This window comes from Pongo abelii, chromosome 1 (genome assembly GCF_028885655.2).
Source record: "Pongo abelii isolate AG06213 chromosome 1, NHGRI_mPonAbe1-v2.0_pri, whole genome shotgun sequence".
NCBI lineage: Eukaryota > Metazoa > Chordata > Mammalia > Primates > Hominidae > Pongo > Pongo abelii.
The window spans coordinates 23,063,158-23,081,448 of NC_071985.2; positions in this window are offsets into that span (position 1 = coordinate 23,063,158).

An 18,291-nucleotide genomic window follows, 5' to 3' on the forward strand; every position below is an offset into this window, starting at 1 on the left:
TGGGGAGGAGAGGATTAAGGAGCGGGGCAGACAAACCCGGGACCAATCTCAGGTTAGTTGGAAGGATATGTTTGCAGATTTATTGAAGGCAGAGGTTCCCAGAGAACAAATTGATGGCAAAGAAGCTAAAGAGTTATGGAAACTATACTAACAAAAAATGAGCAACGTGTGCCAAATAACAACAGGTGGGCCCTCTAGTTTTGGGCCGGGAGTCACCCCCAGCGTGCCTCCATTGACTACCCCTGTAACCCAGCCATTGAGAGGCTCTTACCAAGAATTATTGGATTCTTTAGCTGGACTATGACGGGAAGGCCAGGCCCCTTTGCAAATATAGTGCATAGATATGCACCCATATGTGAAGCTTAACATCTATTGGAAAAACAATACTATTACTACTCTAAAAGCCCTAATTGATACAGGAGCTGAGGCCACTCTAATATGTGGAAACCCTAGTACATACATTTCATGGACCCAAAGTGATCATTTCTAGTCTCAGAGGAAAAGAGATTCCTGCCTACTATTCTGCTATACAAGTGAAAATAGGAAATAGCCACGGAAAAAACATAAAATTATGATTGTACCTATCCCCAAATTTATTATTGGCATTGACATCCTAAAAGGGAGAACTCTCTACCTGCCAGACGGCTGATACTCCTTTGAAGTGAGGTCCTTAAAGTTAGTCTGCCCAGTTACCACAGGCAAATTGCATTATGAGGTAGATATTCCTGCTGCCACTCAAATAATAAATTTGAAGCAATATTATATTCCGGGAGCACACAAGGAAATTACTGAAACCATTCAGAATTATGTAGCGGCGGGTGTCTTAGTGCCAACCACCACTCAATAGAATAATCCTATTTGGTCCGTTAGGAAATCTGATGGGAGTTGGCATATGACCATGGATTATCAGGCCTTAAATAAAGTCTCTGCCTCTAACTGCTGCTGTCCCGATGTAATAACCATTGTTGAACTGGTCCAGCAGCATCCCGGAACATGGTATGCTGTAACTGATCTAGCCAATGCCTTCTCTACCATCCCTTTAAACCCTCAGATATGGGACCAATTTGCTTTCACATGGGACAAGAGACAATATACTTTACTTGCTTGCCTCAAGGGTACATACATAGCCCCACCATTTGCCATCAGCAAGTTCCTGAGCATTTAGATGCTACAAGGCCAGACCTAAATTATTTGGGACTTCAAATCAGTCATTATATTGATGATATTTTAACTCAGGGGGAAACTGAAGAACTAGTCAGCCGGGGTTTGCAGCAGGTAAAAACCCAGCTCCCATCTCAAGGATGGGAAATTAACTCTAGTAAGATTCAAGGACCTGCACAAACTGTAAAGTTCCTTGGTGTCCTATGGAATGCAGAGAAATAGTCCATTTTACCAAAGGTTAAGGCTAAAATACTAGAATTTGCAACCTCTACCACCAAAAAAGAGGCCCAGAAATTTATTGGCTTGTTTGGATTCTGGAGACATCATATTCCCCACTTGAGTAACATTTTACAACCTCTGCATGCAGTCACTAGAAAACGCTATGACTTTCACATGCTAAACAAGCAGTGCAACTGGCCCTGGATCTATGGTCCACACAGGATGGGCCAGAAGAACTGCAAGTAACTGTCCTAGATCAACATGCTAATTGAAGTCTTTGGCAGAAACAAGATGGGAAGAGGGCACCTTCGGGGTTTTGGACCGGGAAACTGCCAGAGGCCGGCAAAACTTATACCCCTTTCAAGAAGCAATTGTTAGCTTGTTGTTGGGCTTTGCCGGAAACAGAGTGCCCCTGCTTCAACCATGATGTCATTATGAGGCCCAAAATTCCTATCATGACTTGGGTCATGAGCTCCCCAAAAATCACCGAAGAGGGCACACCCAAGAAAGTTGCATCATCAAATGGAAATGGTATATACAAGGTGGGGCTAAGCCGGGGCCAAAGGGGGTATCGTTTTTACATGAGGATGTACAAAATTTGCCAACTCAGGACACCACCAAGCAAGTCCTGCAGATAGGGAAAGAGCCACCCCCCAACCCCACCACCTACAATGGGGCAAATCCTTTAAAGAACTAAACCCAAAGAATCAGAAACACATTTGGTTTACTGAAGGATCCGCCAAATACATTGGTGGGACCGGATGCTGGAAGGCTGTGGCTCATAATCCTGTTAAAAACATGAGCATTTCTGTTGAAGGAAGGGGTGGGAGCAGCCAGCTGGCTGAACTGGCGGCTGTCCTCCAAGCTATTCAGGAGGAGGCTGGAGCTATTCAGGATTTGTCACTTGTATACCAACTCTTGGTCAGTAGAAAATGGTCTCACTACTTGGGTGCCCCAGTGGCAACAAAACAAATGGTTAATTGGAAATAAACAGGTTTGGGGAAAACAATATGGGAAGATATCTGGATCCTGGCACACACTACCGTTATCACCGTTTTACATGTTGATGCTCATGCGTCTCTGCTTTCTCTTGACAGACTAATCAGCAGGCAGACCAACAAGCTAAAATTTCCACTATTACTGCAGACTCAGGCCCAGAAGAACCGGATTGGGCTGCGCTCACACAATGGGTGCGTCTCCAGTGAGGACATCTAAGCATCCAGGGAACCATGGCTTGGGGAGAGCAAAGAGGGATATCATTACCGCAGGATGTGGTAATGCACTATATGCCAACAGTTAAAAACTAAGCCAGTTCCTCAGAGGGTTTTGGGGCACATTCATAGGTGAAAAATGCCAGGACAAATTTGGCAAATGGACTATACTTGTCCTTTGCCACTCCTAAAGGGTGTCAATATATATGTACTTCTGTAGACACCTACTCAGGGTTCCTAGTAGCCCGCGCTTACGCTAATGCTAACCAAACTAACACTACTAAAACCTTAAACATCCTAATTCTATATTATGGTGTGCCCATACAAATTCAAATGGACAGTGGCTCCCATTTCAAAGGTAAGGCTGTACAAACCTTTGCAGCCCAACATGGCATAGAATGGATTTTCCACATCCCGTGCCACCCACAGGCAGCTGGCCTAATCGAAAGAATGAATGGGTTATTGAAAAAACAGCTAAAGGTGTTAGGGCAAGGTAAGTTAGAAAAATGGAAGGATCACCTGTTTGAGATACTACAAATTTTAAATAATCAGCCATTAACAATATCTGAAACCCCATTGAGCCGAATGCTTACCCTACACTTACAAATTGCTAAGTGTGCGGGTGTAGTCCAACCTCTCTTGCTAAAATGCTGGAAAATCCACCCACTCCCATGGAGGAGTACAAGAGGAGCCGCCAGTTTGGACTTATATAGTTTAAAGCCTGGGATAATTCCCGCCCAAAGTACATACACGGTAGCCACCGGCTTAGGAGTTATTATAGGTATTATACCTTGCAAACATTATGGGTGGATTACATTCCAATCAGGTCTTGCAATGCGGGGTATTACAGTACACGGGGGTATAACTGACAGTGATTACTGGGTAGAGTTAAAGGTCATTTTATACAATACCACTCCAGATGCTTTTGCTATAAAACTGCAGATACTAGTTGCTCAATTGTTAGTGGTACCTTGTCAGCAATTAACCCTGTAGGAAATCTCTGCCCCAACAGAGGCTACATACAGAACCAGGTTACTCAGATCCACTGGTACTAGTGGCTTAAATCCTGGAGCCAAAATATGGGTACAGCATCCATCAGATCCCACCCCTAAGGCTGGTGACCTTGTAGCTATGGGAGCAGAAAATGAAAGCATAGTACAATTTCCTAAATATGAAAAAACAATATCATGTTCCCCTCCACTTTTGCTATTACAGGGAATGACCTATCTACTGATGTGTCTTTTGTCTTTGTGTCTGAGGCCTAGAATGAATTTATTAACTGGGTAGCCACCACTGCAAAAGAGGTCAACCGCAGTCAGTGCTGGGTATGTGTCGAGTTGCCAGAGGCTGCAGGGAATGGATTACCTTAGAATATTATCTCTCCTAATATTTCCAAATGGCTATGTGGCTACCAATGGGGTTGGGAGAATAGCACCTGTAGTACAACCTGAACTTCTTTTAACCAAACCAAACAGTCTATTCTTGCCCAAGTTCAACAAAAGGCGAAATCCACCCTTGCAATGAGTCAAAAGCTTTTGTATCCTACCTGATATGCCTGGAACAGCATATACTGGGAACTTGTCATACTGGTAGCTGGACTCCTTATGGCCCCTCCTTGGTTTGGGGGCCTTAAATGGCTTCCCCAATGACACTCTGGGGTTTCTCCCACCAGACAGTTGTCAGCACATACTCCAAATCAATAACAGTGCCCCCAACGAAACACAGTATCTTTGTTACTTAAATTACATATTACAGCAATACGATTATAGTAGAACTCTTCCCCTTCCCTGGGGCGCCCTCTGGGTATGCGGATCCTATGGGTGGTGATACCTGCTGCCGAACTGAACGGGGAGATGCACTTGGGGGTAGCCATTAATTCCATTCACTATCTGGGATAATATTCCCCTCCCCAGTAATCTAGTTACTTACAAATATTGCTGGTTACAAATGCGCCAGACTCCCTGGTGGTGGTACCATATCACTGCTGGTACAATCCCGCTTCAACAACAAATTAAAATATTAAGCTTGCATGTAGAAAAAGCTCTTAATGATAGTAGCACTGGACTTATGTTGTTATCAGATGAATTTGCTCAGGTGTGTACTGTTGTGTTGCAAAATCAAATGGCATTAGACATGCTTACAGCAGCCCAAGGAAGGGTTTGCGCGTTACTGCATGCTGAATGTTGTGTGTATATCCCTGACAATTCTCACAATATTACTCTCCTTGCCCAAGACATGCAAAAACAAAGCAGTTAGAATGTAACCATGGGCACCCCATCGTGAATTGGCTGTCCAACTGGCATTGGCGTTGGCCGTGGTGGGTGTGGTTTTTATTAATTGTGCTTTTAATTCTCCTGTGTTTACCCTGTATCAGTAATCTATATCAACTACGCCTTCCCCATGTATCTTTACACATTTTATCTTACAACTGAGTATCAAATTGAGGCCGAATGTGGAGGAAACGTTAAATATTAAATTTGAACTCAATTGAACATGGACATAAACAATGGTCACCAAGTCCCGGAACAGGTTGCATGAGCCCCTTGAGGCATTCATCCAGCAATGTTTCAGAGAAATCCGCTCCTGTACGTTAGTTACTGAGAAACAACAGACAATCACAAAAACAAGTAAACCTTTTTGTGTCCCTTGAGCCCAGTCGCAAAGAGCCCTCGTGACTGGGCCTCATGCCAAACAATTCGTTACAAAAGAGCTAGGGTCCCAGACCGCACTGAAGCTCCATGAGACCCCTCCTCGTCTGTGCACGGACCGGCGGCCCACTCTGGAGCCCAGGCTGTTACTTCCTGGTCTTGTGATGCTTCCTCCATAATCTGGTGGTGTAAATATATATGTACATATCTTTTCCCTTCACTCTTTTCCACTGCAATTTGCTTTTTGTATCATTTGCTTATTATATCTATATTGCCATATACGTGGGATAAAGGTTGTTTACCCTTAAAAGGTCTTGTGTGTGTGCCAGGCGTGGTGGCTCACGCCTGTAATTCCAGCATTTTGGGAGGCTGAGGCGGGTGGATCCCCTGAGGTCGGGAGTTCGAGACCAGCCTGACAAACATGGTGAAACCCTGTCTCTACTAAAACACAAAAAATTAGCCGGACATGGTGGCATGCACCTATAGTCCCAGCTACTTGGGAGGCTGAGGCAGGAGAATCACTTGAACCCGGGAGGCGGAGGTTGCAGTAAGCTGACATCGCACCACTGAGCTCCAGCCTGGTGACAGAGTAAGACTCCATCTAAAAAATAGAAATAAAAATAAAAAAGTCTTGTGTGTGCGTCTTTTTTTTCCCCTGACGCATTTCCAGCACAGAACACCTGCCCTACAGACTTCAGACTTGTTTAGCCACAATTGTGCCAGCCAATTCCTTATAAGTCCATCTCTCTCTCTCTCTCTCTCTCTCTCTCTCTCTCTTTCTCTCTCTCAATCTCTCCCTCTCCTATCTATATTATTCTACTGGTTCTGCTTCTCTGGTTGAACCCTAGCTGATACAATGGGCTTACATGGCTGGGAAGTCCATAGAAGGGCTCAAATTATGTCTATAAATATTCTAATCTCCGTATGTATATCTCCATCTCCACCCTTCCCCACTTCCCTGCCCGCATCTCTCAGTTCTCAGCTCTGCTTCCCTCTGTGTGTGGCTTCAGTCTGCAGAGACTGGCTCACTCCTTGTGGTGAGGAAGATGGCCTCAGAAAACCCCAAAATCACACCCTTCCAAACAAGGCCAGCAGAAAGAGACTTCTTTCTCACAGGGAAGTGGTTCTCATTGTTCCATCTTTGGTAATGGGCCCAGCTCTTGGATCAATCACTGTTGCCAGGGTACCATGATTGAGTACTGAGTGTGACATGGCCTGTAATCGGTGGCATTCTGTGACTGACACCCCCCATCAAACCTAAAGGAGTGGATAGAAGTACTCCCAAAGAAATAGGCGGTACTGCAACCAGAAAAGGGGTGTAGGGATGCATGCTAGACAGACACAACTGTAATGACCAAGGTCTACTAGAAGAAGCTAGTGGACCTCTTGGCAATGAACCTTCTAAGTCACTGGTCTTGAACTACATGAGCCTCGTATTTGGGCTTCTCTCCACATGCTGACTTCCAGAGCCCATCTTCTGGTTGCCTTTTCTGGATGCAATGTACTTGTGCAAAATGTGATCTTAAAGACAGAGCCTCAGCTTGGTGTCTACTCACACCTCCACTTTTACCCAGCTGCGTGACTGTGGTCAGAGCAAGTCATTTCTCTGTGCCTCTATTCTCCATTTGTTTAATATGAATTTCCACACCCACCCTTCCCACTCCAAAGGATCAGGAGTGTGGAATTAGATCATAAATTAGAATAGTACTTTTATTTCAGCTTTTTGGATCAGGTGGTTTATTTCCTGCTTCTTCTGTGGATAAAGCTTCCCCTCCTCCTTCCTAAAGTAACGTTTGTCCTCCCCACTGGTCCCCTGAAACCATAATGGTATCATGTTTGCAGAAGAACATGATGAGGGAGAAGAATGCTTCTAAAGCCAAGATTGATAACAGAAGTGAAGGCATGAGTCCCCCCTCCTCCCACCTTCCCACTGAGAGGCCTGCTAGAGCCAGGGTGCCCTGCTGGACTTAGGGTGGGTCTCTGTTCTAATGGAAGGGACCTCTCCTCTGTTAAGTCTTCTTTAAAAAAAAAAAAAAAAAAAAAGGAAAAGCAACCTCGTCAGTAGAGGAATACTCAGGTCAGGCAGTCTAGATTTAGATGGCAGCTGTTTACAGAAGTATTTGGAAACCTTAGTGTTTCCAGGAAGTCAGAAGGGAGGGATGAAGGGTAGCAGAAACTATCCAACCTGCGGGAAGGTGAGCTTGGGCACAGCACTCGTAGTGGGAGAAGATGGGGCCTAGGACCCAGAGTAAGAACAAGGGTCACTGTTAGACAACCTTATACAGCCTTTAAGGACCCAAGGAAGAATCTTTGCCACATTGAATTTAAAGTGTTGATGATCTGAGAAAAACAGGCTGAGAGGAGCTCTAGCAAGGCTGAGGAGGAGATTACTGTCTAGGGATCTAAGGAGTCCCACAGTAGACACTCAGAGCTAGCACTTTACCTTGGCAAGTCACATTTCTTATGCCAACAGTTTTATTTACATTTTTCCAAAGTGGATAAGGCTGGGGCTGATGACCAGGTTCCCGAGAAAAATGTGGAAGGCTGTTAAGAGAGAGAACACGAGAGCCAGCAGAGGCCTCTCTGGTCTAAAAGCAGCTGAACTTGGACAGACTTTCATTCTCTTAAGAACCAAGGACTCCTAGACTGTGCACTGCTGAAACGTGGGCAGAATTCTGAACCACACCTGGAAGCCAAGGGGACACGCCCCCAGAGGCCTCTTCTCTTCATGGAGAAGCCGCTTAAAGGGCAAGAGGGTTGATTCCACAGAAGAACAAGTAGCCTCTCAGTTAGTAGTTATTAACATGTGCTACTTAAATTTAAAGTTAAATTAATCAACATTGATTAAAACTTAAAATTCATTTCCTCAGTCGCACTGGTCACATTTCAGATGTTCAATGTTCACATGTACAGGCTGGTGGCTGCCATACTGGACAATGTAAATAGAGAATATTTTCATCATCTCAGTAAGTTTGATTGGACAACTCTGAGTTAGAATCAAGGTGGGGATGCATATTAAAAAGATGCAACATGAAAGTGGCTTAAACAAGATAATGGTTTTTGTTTTGTTTTGTTTTGTTTCCTAAAATTTTAGGTCAGTAAAGTAGCTTAATTCCCCAGAGTCATTAGGACTGCCTATGCTCCTGTGGTGTCTACAGAGTCACAGACCCAGGATCCTTTTATCTCGACACTCGGACATTCCTAGGATGCCGGGAAGGGTTGTCTGCATGGCTTCAGATGGTGCACCAGCCAGTGGGAAGAGGGAAGGACAGAGTGCATCTTTTCCTTTCAAAGGCATCCCCTAGACCTGCATAGATCTCTTCCACTTATATCCACTGGCCTCATCTAACTACAAAAGAGCCTAGGAAACTTTATTCTAAATTAAAAGTTAAATAAACAATCTAAATCACACTTTGGGAGCCTGAGGCAGGAGGATTGCTTGAGCCCAGGAATTCTAGACCTGCCTGAGCAACATAATGAGATCCTGTTTCTACAAAAAAAAAAAAAAAATTAAAACATTAGCCAGGCGTGGTGGCACATAGCTGTAGTCTCAGCTACTCAGGAGGCTGAGGCAGGAGGATCACTTGAGCCTGGGAGGTTAGGGCTGCAGTGAGCCGAGACCGCACAACTACACTCCAGCCTGGGTGACAGAGAGAGACTCTGTCTCAAAGAAAAAAAATCTAAATCAAATATTTAAAGCTCATTACTATGGAGGAAGGGGGGAATGGATGGGGAGGGCATGTAGCAGTTTCTTCCATGGCAGTTATATACAGTATGTGAATCCGTTTCTGCCAATATTCTCTTTTTTGTCATCTTTCTCTTTGCTGTCTCTCCTACTTCCTCCCTCTTCCTTTTATCCCACTGACCCCTGCACACACACCCCCACCCCAGGTATCAGGAACCATACCTAGTTCTTTCGCATGCACAATCTCATTTTATCATCACAAGCACCCTATGAAGTAGGTATTAATTATGCCCATTTTACAGATAAAGACACTGAGGCTCAGAAAAGTTAAATAATGAGCCCTGCCTAGTTCCTAAGAATTGCTGGAAAGATTGGTCCCAAAGGCTTTCTTCCCACATTCACTCAGTTCCCCTTGCTTCTTCCCCGCCGCTTGTCTCAGGCCCATCTCTTCTCTTTGGATTCTCTCCCCCACCTCTCCCTCTGCTCACCTCCTAACTCCCTTCCCTTTCTCCCTGGCTTTTGGCTTTCATTCTTCTTTTCTGTCTCCCAGTGCAACAGGCCAGCCTCACTCAGCCCATTACACGCTGGCCCCACTCAGCTCCTAATAAATCTATTAAGTTGTAATCAATCTATAAATCAGCTCTCCTGATTAAACCTAGTGAGGATTAGGTTTGGGTTTCCCTGTAATTACAGCTGAAGATCTGAACAATAAACCAAATTGACTGGCAAAAAAAAATAAGGTTACCTCCAAACACTCTATCTGTTATCTCCCATGGTTCATGTGGCCAGGCCCTGACCACAGATGTCTGGCTCCTTGCAGTCCCCTCCCCAGCCCCAAGACAGAGCATGTGAGGACCAGAACAGACCTCTAATCTTGGGCTAGAGAACGGGGTCTGTAGGTGGGCCAGGAACCTCCAGAGCTCTAATCGTCCCACTCATGAAAACCCCGTCTCCTCTGGGTCCTGAGTAATGAGGCTCCCTCCTTCAGCTTCATGAGGTTTCTGTCCTTCCACTTGGGTACAGAAGTGGGTTAGGACAGGGCTTTCTGAGAGGTGTCAGTCCCCTCACTCGCCTGGAGACTGCCTTTGATTCGGGCTATTTCTGACAGAAACAGAATGGGACCGCAGGCAGCAGTGAACATGACAGAGGGGACTAAAGATGGTCGGCGAGGCGTTTGCTAAGAAGGACAGAGGATGACAGTGCCCTGGAAACTGAAAATCAATCTCCTCTGCTTCCCCCTCTCCAGAGACTGCGGCGGAGTTGGGACAAGCACCCCTGGTTGAGGCAGGGAGGCTGACTCTTCCTCCCGCCCTCCTAAGAATCCTTACTGCCAGGGTTAGGCTTCTGTAGCTTCCTCCCCCAGCCCCCAGCTCCACTTCCCTGCAATACACGCCCACACCCAGGGCTGAGCACAGAGGCTGGCACATCCCGGGAGTTCGATCAATGTGAATTGAATTCGCCCACTCATTCAGGCACCAATCAATCCCTGTCTCTCCACGTGTGATTTTTATTATTCAGCTGTCCCAGACATCCCCCAATTCACTGATGTCTTTTCGGAAGCAGTGGGAGTCCCAGAACTGATGACTCTCTAGAAGATGGAGAAGCCAGGAGGAATCCAGAGAGAAACAGGAAAGGGGAGAGAAAAAAGGAGAGAAGTGGACTTGGGGAGAGAAGGAGAGAGAGAGCGAGACAGAGAGGCAGAGAGATCATGCCTTTTTCCTTGAAGGTCATCTTTACTAGGCCTCCGAGGTGAGTCATGCCATTATACTCCCTACTCTGCAGTTTAACTAAACAAGTCATGAACTAAAAAACAAAACGATAGCAAAAACAAAGCCAATCAAGAAAGCGGGTGCTTTCAGTCCTGGACATCCTCAAATCAGCAAAGATGGGTCCAAAGCCAAGACCCAGTGTCTTCTTAGTGTTCTCTTTCCTAGTCCTTCAGTGATACTTCCTCTGGCTCTAAAAGCAGGAGGCCCAGCCCTGGGACCCCTGACCCAGCTAGCCTGGCTCCAGCTCCCCAGCCCCTCTGTCCCCGCTTCACGAAGCAGCACGCTGGGCCCAGGCTGCTTTGGCACCCATTAGTTGCGTGGTCTCATGTTTCCTGTGATGACACATGGGGACATGAAGCTCTGTTATTCTGGCAGGCACCACAGACTGGTCTCTGTTGGCATTTGGTTCCTGGGCGTAGGTTGGTTTCTCACTTATGGCAGTACCTCTGAGGCTTCAGGGGAGGCTCTGGGCTGCCGTGTGGCAAAGGGCTCTCTGAAGGCCCTCAGCCTGTATCCAGGGCAATTCTTTTCGCTCCATGCTCAGCCCCTCCCTATGTACTCTCCTAGGCCAGTCAGGGGCTGACTCAGAGAGCCCCAGCCATGGCTGTGCCCAGGGAGGTGTGCAGGGCATGGAAACCGAACAACTGAGGACAAGAAGTGTTCGGATCAGGAGTGGCAGTATCACACGGGCTTGGACTCTGACATTCCAGAGAGGGGACCATCCTACTTCTGCCACTCATCAACTTTGTGACCTTGGGCAAGAGGCTTAGACTCTCAGAGACTCAGCTTCCACATTTCTAAAATTGGACCTTCTTCGTAAAGTTGATATGAGGACTACATAGAGTGCTTAACACGATGCCCAACACATGGTAAGTGCTTGACAAATGGGACTATTACCACGACCATTATTATTAACACTTTATAGAGGAGACTGGGACAATCCTTTTGGTACTGAGCCCCTGCAAAATGCAAACACACAAAGCGTAGGTGGTTTATCAGATCAGTCATCTTCTGGGGTGGTGGGAGGAGCAGACATAACCCCCAAATCCTACAAAAGATGGCCCTATTGGGTGGCAAAGTAAGTGGTGATCTAAGCAGAGTGATTAAGAACCACCTTCCCAGCATCCAAATAGTGAAGACTCACAGCATAATGGCGTTTCAGTCAACAACATACCACACAGAGTAGTACACTGGTCCCTTAAGATTACAATACCATATTTTTACTGTACCTTTTCTATGTTTAGGTATGTTTAAGTACAAAAATACTTACCATCATGTTATAATTACCTACAGTATTCAGTACAGTAACATGCTGTACAGGTTAGTAGCCTAGGGGCAATAGGCTATACGCCATATAGCCTAGGTGTATAGCAGGCAAACTCAATGATGTTTGCACAAGGACAAAATCACCTAATGGCACATCTCTCAGAACATACTCCTGTCATTAAGCAACACTTAACTGTAAACCATTTTTATGATTCACTAGTCATGGACCCCTAACATGTCTCCCCCGGTCACTTCTTTGGAATAAGGCAGAAGCCCCAAAGACCATGCAGAGTCTGCTTTGGGGACTTCTTTGATCCAATTATTTCTATCTTGTCTGACAGCTGGGAGAAAATTTGTGTTAGGATAAGACAGAAAATTGAGCTGGTACGAGCAGGTCTGGACTGGAAGAGTTGTGCATGGTGGGGGCAGGTGGCCAGGGGCGCAGGGTGTGGGTCCTCACAAGTGAGGGAAGGGATTAGGGTACTGGATCCTGAGGTCTCCAAAAGAGGAGTGTGGGAGACACTCCCCAGGATTCCCGTCCCCCGGCTGTTCACACCCTGTATATCCCCCTCCCCTTGAGCTTCGGTGGACCCGAGACTTGCTTCTAGCCAATGGACTATGGGAAAAATGAAGGGACTTTCAGAGGTAATAGAGGTCCCAGATTGGTTGGTTTTGAGTTCAGCTAAAGGGAGATTGTCCTGGGTGGGCCCGACTTAATCAGGCAGGTGGCCCTTAAAGAGAAGGGCTGGGTCCCTCCTGAGGGCAGAGACTGTCAGTGGTATTATAATACCATATTTTTACTGTACCTTTTCTATGTTTAAGTACAAAAATACCATACTGCCTCATCTCCTGAGGACAGATGAAGTCAGTGGCCAGGCCTTTGTGGCAGGAAGCTGGCAGCCTAGGACCTGAGGGCAAGCCTCCAGCAAAGCCAGCAAACAGGGGGACTCTCCCTGACCCCACCCCTTGGTACAGTTGCAAGGAAGTGAATGCTGCCAACAGCCTGAGTGAATCTGGGAGTGGATTCTTCCCCAGGTGAGCCTCCAGAGGGGAATACAGCCCAGGGGACTCTGAGCAAGGGATGCAGTGAAGCCGTACACAGACTCTTGACCCCACAAACTGCCATAGAATAATGGGTGTCTTTTCAACTTGCTAAACTTGTGACAATCTGTTACAAAGCAATAGAAGACTAATATACGGGTTGAGGGGAGGGTGTCCTGGAACGGGAGGTGGGAGGTGCCGAAGACAGGCTCCAGCTATGGTAAACTGGTCTGCTTCTCACTCCAGGGGGCACTGGTTTTGTCCAAAAGATTCCATTCTGACCACCTTGCTGGCCCCACTCTGTTTTTATCTGGAGGTGGAAAGGGGTCGTGTTTTGGACCTGAAGACCTAAGAACGCTTGCCTGAAGCTGAGATGGGAGGGTATCCTCCTTCAGAACGCCACCAGGATGCCTCACCCTGAGGATGTGCCAGGCGCTCTGAAGCAAAAGGATCCGGGCTCCCAGGCTTGTCCAGAGACGGTGCTGCCGGGAGTGTAGGGCGAGCTCCAAATCTAGGAGAGCTCTAGATCTTCCAGTCAGACCTGGAGCTGGACTGGTGCCCTCATATTCCCGCAGTGCCCCCAGGAGTGGTCGTCCCAGCGTCCCTGGCTCTGGCTCTGTCATCTGCGGGCGTCTTAGCGCCTTTAGATAGACCTGGGGCCACCCCCAGGTAAGAAGGGCCAAGGCCCCTGAAACTGTACCCTAAGACCGCACCTCGGTGCAGGAGCTGACTCTGGCCCCGGCCCCAGCCCTGCCCCACCCTGAGCACCTCCACTGCCCTCTCTCAATACCAAAGGCCTGGAGGGCTGCCTCCCTACTCCCGTCCTCCACCGCTACGCAGGGTCCCCACCTGCAGCAGGGCACTTCGGCTGACTTAATGTCTCTCATGGATAAAATCGCTCTGAGTAGTTTTAAAGCTTTCAATTTTAGCCCTGGAAGCTTTTCCTTAAACAAAAATCTCACAAGAAAACTCAGTCTGCAAGAATGAAAGTGGAGCTGCTCTGAAGGAGTGCAAGGACGTCAGTGGCTTCTCCCCAGACAGCCTCCCTTACCATCCCCCGCCCCTGCCTCCTTTTCCCCTGGCAGTCCCTGAGGGGCCGTGTGGAACGGAAGTACTTCTGGGAAGCTTGTTTGGACGGTGCCGACCAGGACCCAGTCACGTTTTCCTGTTTGTTTCCCTCAGGGCTGGTTGGGACAGGAAGTCCCGCCCTCTCAACCGCAGTGCAGCTGTCAATCAACGAGAGCACAAAGAATGTTCCCAATCCGCAGAGTCCCTTCCACAGCGGGGATCTTCTCCACCTGGAGGACTACGTTCCCCGCCCCACCTTGCAAGTGGCTTGACATGAATTTGTTATCTGTGAGACAAATGTTCTTGGCCTGCCAAGGAGAGCTTTAAATAGACTCCGAGTTAAAAGGAAGCTTATCCATTATTTAGTCCAGCTCTTAGCTCGGGCAAGAATTCCTTACACATCCCCACCAAGAGGCAATCTAGATTCTCTCTGAATACTCCCCACAATGGGTGGCTCACTATCTCACAAAGCAGGTGTCTCACTGTTAGGCAGCTCCTATTAAAACCCAAACCTGCCACCTTATAGCCCTCATCCACTGGCTCTGCCTCTGGAGCTCAAAGAATAAGTCATGAAGTCGTGGAACTTATACTAAAAGGAATGCAGCTCACCCCAGGCTAGTCTTCTCCTCTCCTGTTCCATTCTCCTTAGAGGGCACTTGTGTAGATTATTATATTGGTGGTCAAGGAAACATGTCACTTAGTATTTGTGGACTGTGTATTCCCCTCTCTCATTGACTCTTGGATTATCCTCATGACTTGCTTTGGCCAATGGGATATTAGCAGGCATAAAGCCTTGGAAGCACTTGCAAATTTGGGCTTTCCCCCTTAGAAAGTTCCTCCTTGGAAGCCAGCTGCCATGCTGAAGGAAGCTCAAGTTTGGCTACTGAATGGTTCAAGGCTATGTGGAGAGAGGCCCTGGAGAAGGGTAGTCCATTTTTTCCTTATTTTTTTATGTTTAATGTTTGTGGGTACATAGTAGGTGTGGATATCTATGGGGTAGATGAAATGTTTTGATACAGGCATGCAATGTGGAATAATCACATCATGGAAAATGGGATATGAGGAGAGGCCATTTTGGATGTTCCAACCACAAGCAAGCTCCCAGCTGAAGGCAACCACAGGAGTGACCTAAGCAATACACAAGGAACAGAAGAGCTGCCCTGCTAAGCTCAGCCAAACCACAGGATCTTGAGAAATAATAAATTGTTGTTTTAAGCAACTAAATTTTGGAATGGGTTGGTAAACAGTGATAGAGAATTGAAAACTACTGGTAGAGTTTTTCTACAAGCACATTTCTAGGATAATATGGCCAAAATTTTTCATCTCAGATCAGCCATTTACAAAGAGTATAGACAACCTGCCTAAGCCAAGAGATAGCAAACATCTTTACTGGAGATACTGGGAACTCGGCCACTTAGAATTAAATCAGAAGGAGTCAGTCAGAGATGGGAAGGAGTTAGGAGCCTTTGGCTTGAGCAAGTCTGAGAGCCCTGTCTGAATGACAAATTATATGGAATAGCTTGGCTTTCCTCACAAAATAAAATTATGCTTCAGTTCAAATGCCTTGCCAATTACAAATTACTTTTTATTTTATTGCCCTACAGACCACGTCCAGATAGGTTTGGATGCTATGCTGTTTTTTATATGTCATTCTCCAAAGCTGTGAAGGTACAAATCATGGGCCATCCCAAGTGGTTTGGGGAAGAGACGTTTTTTCTTTCAAAAACAAGGTTTGGGTACATACTTGTGGTAATGACATAGAAATAAAAACATAGCAAGATCAATTGGAGTTTATAATAGCATTCTGAACAGGGAGAAATAGTGTGAAATGCTCCTGGATGAGGCTGCCCCAGCCTTCTCCCAGCACTCACTCCATAAGCCTTTATTGAGCACCTACAGTCCCTGCCTTTCAGGCACTCATGTTCAAGGGAGGAGACTGACAGGTGGAGCAGCAGGAGCAATACAGTGTGATAACGAGGAAGTCTGGGACAAGGGAAGTACCTACAAGAGGCCTGTCTCCTAAAAGAAGCTCTATCTAGGCTGAGAGCAAAAGGGTCAATAGAGCAAGTTGAACAAAGAGAAGGGACATTCATTGATTGCAGAGATTACTAGCTCCTACCCAATATCTATCTATCTCTTTTTTCTGATGATTAGAACATCATTTTATCTGCTAGGCAATATTTCTAGCTAAAGGACAACATTTCCCAGACTCCCTTGTAGCTAGCAATGAATAATGGGATATAAATACAAGTTTATAGGGTTTCTTGGAAGGAGTTCTGACTCAACTAGGAGATACAACCAAGTTCCTCCATCTTTCTGCCTGGAATGTGGACTTGATGGCTGGAGCGCCAGCAGCTATTTTGTGTAATAAAGCAAACTTGAGATAGAAACCAACTATTAAGTATGGTAGAGCAGAAAGTTAAGAAGAGCTTGCATCCTGACAACTGTGAAGCTGCTATATCAGCCCTGGAGAGCCACCCTTCTGGCTTCTTTCACATGCCAAATAAATAAATGTCAGATTTAAACGAATTTTTTGTTGTTGTTGTAATTTGCAGCTGAACCTAATCCTAACTGATATACCTGCATGTGCCAAGGCCCAGAGGTAAGAGAGCACATGACATATTCCTCAATCTGCAAATGGTTCCCAGTGGATGGAGCTCAATAAAGTGTGTGACAGAGGAGGGGGTGGTGAGTGGGACAAGAAAGGGAAGCAGAGGTGAGCCTGGAGTTCTTGAGCAATGGGGCACAGAGGGAAATCATAATTGCTAGCATTTATGAAGGGCTTTAAACAACAGATTCTTCTCTCCCTATCCTCTACATCTGGAGAAAGGACAGCCTCCTGTTCCCCAGAGACCTAGGACTAGGGAACAAAATGTCGTAAGTTAAAGGGTGTGTCTCAAAATTGGGGACATGGCCACAGACAACTGTCCTTGGATATAATAACTGCCTCATGACTTCGCTTAAACAAATTAAACCTTCTCTGGGTCCCATTTTCCAGCGTGATATCAAAGTCAGCTTCCCTCTCCCAAGGGTTGTGCAAGATTAGAGAGCCAAACTTGTAGAAAACCAGGAAAAGCCTCCAGCCTTCCATCATGGAATTGTTTCTAAGTTGCCTGTTGCCAAGGCTGGGATGGTCCACGGGCAGCTTTGTTGCTGCCCAGATAACCGTGAGAACAGGGATCCCCTTGAGGAGCCCAGGTCCACAGCTCGCTGAGAGTAGCCTCCTCCTGAATCCACAGGCCACCCCAGCAGAGGTCTGGCAGCTCCCAGATTCCACAAGAAAACATGGCTTGTTCTCTGCCACCCTTGGAAACCCCCAAACCTAACCTTTCACCTTTGCTGGGGAAACCCCTCTTTACCCCCCTTTTGGGTGGGAGCCTTGTCATTTTCCCCAGTCGAAAGGAATCCAGCTCAGTCCCCCTGGATAAGCCTGAAACACAGAAGAGATTTGCCTCCCACCTTTCCACACTTTCTCCCTGCCCTGGGGAAAGGGATAATGTAAGGAACTTTAAAAAATACTTGTCATCCAACCATCCAACCATCACTGGCAGCAGAGTCCCTGAAAATCATATAGCCTGGAGCAGCTTGTCGCAGAAGATAGTGAGGAAACAGTCAAAGACAAATTTGATTTGATAGAATCGTAAAATGGTCTCTCAGGAGCCAGGATGAAGAGGCTCCCGCTGGCCAGAGATGTGAAAATGTGAGTACCAATAAGGACAGTAACAGCAGTGTATTGAAACAGGTCAAATATATATAAATCCATGAGTCTATAATGATACTTTTTTAAAAGAACCTAACTGGCTATCAGTTGAGGCTATCAATTCATACTAATGAATTAATTCATTGTTTTGATAACTAACATATATAGAAGTAAAAGATCAAGCAAGCGATAAAGACAAAAAGAAACTACTCTGGCCCATGTAAATATATCTCAAGATGTTAAAAAAAAAAAAAAATTAGAAGAGTTTAGCCTGTAATGACTGTAGCAGGAAAAGCAGTGCTTTTTAATGATGCACAGGGGACTGAGAAGTCCTTGCTCTGAGCCTTGGTGGTCCATGGGAGGGTCTATGTGGGCTTGAGCCAGCAGGGTTTCGTAGGACATGGTTCTCCAGAGAAAACGCCCTGGTGAAAACCACAGGCAGAAAAGAATGGGATGAGCCTGGGATGGAATAGCAACAAGAATATCCCAGAAAGCATTTTTTTTTTTTTTTCTGAGATAGAGT